This window comes from Olea europaea, unplaced genomic scaffold (assembly GCF_002742605.1).
Source record: "Olea europaea var. sylvestris unplaced genomic scaffold, O_europaea_v1 scaffold3967, whole genome shotgun sequence".
Taxonomy (NCBI): domain Eukaryota; kingdom Viridiplantae; phylum Streptophyta; class Magnoliopsida; order Lamiales; family Oleaceae; genus Olea; species Olea europaea.
Window position 1 is genome coordinate 23,665 of NW_019259236.1, and position 3,021 is coordinate 26,685.

The 3,021-nt window shown below is 33.2% G+C and overlaps 1 pseudogene; it reads right to left on the reverse strand.

Annotated features, from left to right (window-relative positions):
* The window catches only part of LOC111387254, a 13,076-nt pseudogene extending 10,316 nt beyond the window's left edge, over positions 1-2,760 (reverse strand).
* Between the last annotated feature and the right edge of the window lie 261 nt (positions 2,761-3,021).

Here is a 3,021-nt window from a genome sequence, read left to right on the forward strand (position 1 = left end):
CACATTACTCGTTAATAGATCATATCTTGTTAGAAAAATTAATAATGGTTGCATACACCTGTGCACGTATTATTTCCTGCCTGGTAATTGCTATGATGGTTCCATCCAAGTTCCTGGGTTTGCAGCATATTAATGGAAAATAAACTACTATGCATCCTAAATTTATAAAGCCAGTGCAATAAAATATCCTCGTAATTACTTGCATTTAATTTTTGAATACAGAAACATGAGACGAGTATAATCTTTACTGCGCTTAGAGGTAAACTTATGGGAATACCTAATAATGGTGTATAGAATTCCAGAGTCAGCCAAATATTGTTCCGCCTTTCTCTTCCATCCCTGTACTCAGAATATTAATTAATATTTAGTGAAAAATTTATGAAAATGCAAAGTAGTGATATAAAAACTGGCCCTTATAGTGACATTTTCTGCTCATAGTTTTACACTGGAGTTTTTACTTACATCTAAAATGTACTTGAATAATGATTCTGAGAAAATAAGGTTTTTTTTCCCTTTTTTCCTTTCAAGTTTCAACTATCGTGGGAACAATTTTTTTATTTTTTTAAGGGGATATGTTTAAAAAAATAAATAAATAAATTGATGTGCATGAGATGCAATTCAAAAATTATCTAGCAACAGCAGCGTGTGTGAACAACCACGAGAAGATTGGACAAGGAAGAAATAAAAAAACACAGAGAGTAAAAAATTAAGTGGAACAATCGAAATGAAGGGATCCAACCACAACTCCATGTCACAAAGGAAAAGGTAACATCAAAGGTAAGGGAAAAAATAAAAGGCAATATAGGCAATATAGGCAAATACCAATATGTTGCCATTTCCCAAGCTATTTAGGGGATGGTTTGCATCTGTTCCTCCCATTGATCCAACCAACACAATTTGTTTCACTCCAGCAGCTTTAGCTGTACAATACGTAAGTTACAAATTTTAATACAATGGTCCAAAAGAAAAGCTATTAGAAACTGTACACAAATTAAGTTCTCACCTGCATGATTCTTTTGCCCAATCCAGTCAACCTAAACAAGAAAAGCTAAAATCATATAGATCCGGCACAATGATATCAAAATACAATGCGTTCAATAATAGCAATAATAGATACCTGTTCAGGGTATGTTCCATCTTCAAAATAAAATTTAGGTCTGCCACCTTTCGCTGGGTCAAACCCGGGTTTCATCTTTGGCACCTTACTTGTCAGAATTATGAGAGCATCAATACCTTGGATTGCTGGAGCAATGCTCTCTGCTGTCCTTATATTCCCAACGTAAACGTCATCTGCTCCACCAATTTTTTTCCTTGCTCTCCTGTGTTCTTACCAATCCTCTACCAGAATATTGCTCCAACCTCTCCTTCAGTTTCTTATAAACAATTTGTCCTGCAGTGATCAAGAAATGTATAAGAATTTTGCATGTTTTAATTCCAAATAACTCTAAATCTATCAAGAAATGTAACACTGGAGTTTCAGAACTATCTATTGAGTCATAATAACTCCAAAGATAACATATATGAGCATCTAATAGTCATAGACATTGTTAGTCTCAGACTCCAGTAAATTAAACTCTGCAATTTTTAGGGAAGGGAATTAAGTCACTCACTAACAAATAATAAGGAAATAGAAAAGAGTAAAAAACAAAAATATGTACAGACAATATCTAAGTGGTTAGATTAACAGATTTATGTCCATGGGAAACTGGAAAGCAAGCACTAACAGAGAACAAATGAAAGATTACAAATTATAAGCAGTTCTCTGGACAATCATTCTCTTAATAAATATCTCAGACCAAGTATGAACTTTAAAATATATACAGGTAATGGAACAAAAATCCAACATATAAAAGTCATGTGGTTTCATTAAACCACACTTGTAGTCCCAGCATCTAACTTAGCCGTTTGAGGTAGGCCTTATCTGCAATTCAAATTCATATAATGTCAAATGACAATCTGGTTACCAAAACAAGGAGAATGCTTCAGTGGGCTTATTAAAAAATTTAGCCAACTGGATTATGTAGAAACCAGTTAGTATATATAAGTTTTTCCTTTGTCTAATTTAATTGAAGATTACACAGATTTCGTATGGATAGTGAATCAATGATCCCAGAACAGTTGAACTATATGTAAGAAAAGTAGATTTCTTTCAAGGTCGTTCTTATATAACCTTAGTATGGCTAAATTAATTGATGAATCAATTCAAGTATGCTCCTAGTTAGCTAACTTGTCTAGTAATCCAGATGACAAACATAAATATTTGTCAAATCATTCAGTAATTGTCTCGGAATAATTAACAGTATTAACTGATCATCTAATATCTGCAATTATTTTAATCTCTCCAGTGTTCTACTCTCCTTGATAAAATATAACACTAATTTTCCAAATATACAATAAAAACCGAAGCCCTAAGAAATAACTACATCCAAATAAAAGAAAATCAAAACTCATAATTCAAACGTGGATCCAATTATATACCAAATATACAGATTATGTAAAGATTTTCACTAGAACATACAGAGAAAATTTATAAGGTCTATTTACCAGTTCTGCCACGAGCTCCTGTAACAAGAACAGTGCTTTTGTTCAAATCAGCCATTGCGACCACCGAAAATCTCCTCAATGTTTTGGGTTTTAAACCGAAAATGGCAGAGAATTCCGGAAGTCTACTAATGGAGTGTGTACAGGTGGCAATTGAAATTAGATTGGGAAAAAGGACACGTGTCACGGAAGCCATTGTTATGTGGAAGTGGAAACTAGTATTCCATGAGGAAATAGTGGTCATTGGCCGGTTGACCCGGCCAATTTTTCGAGAGTTCTCTGATCAATTAAAAAAAAAGCGAAAATGTTTAAAATATTGAAAAGCAAGAGAAATTCAAATTTATTCTTACCATTTAAAGAAGAGATAGAAAATAGGAAGGAAATAGAAAAATTACTGTAGCATCGACAAAAAAGGAAAAATATGCGACCCATATTTAATGTTTTTATGTTGATTTTTGGGGGGAAAAACCATGCTTTTAG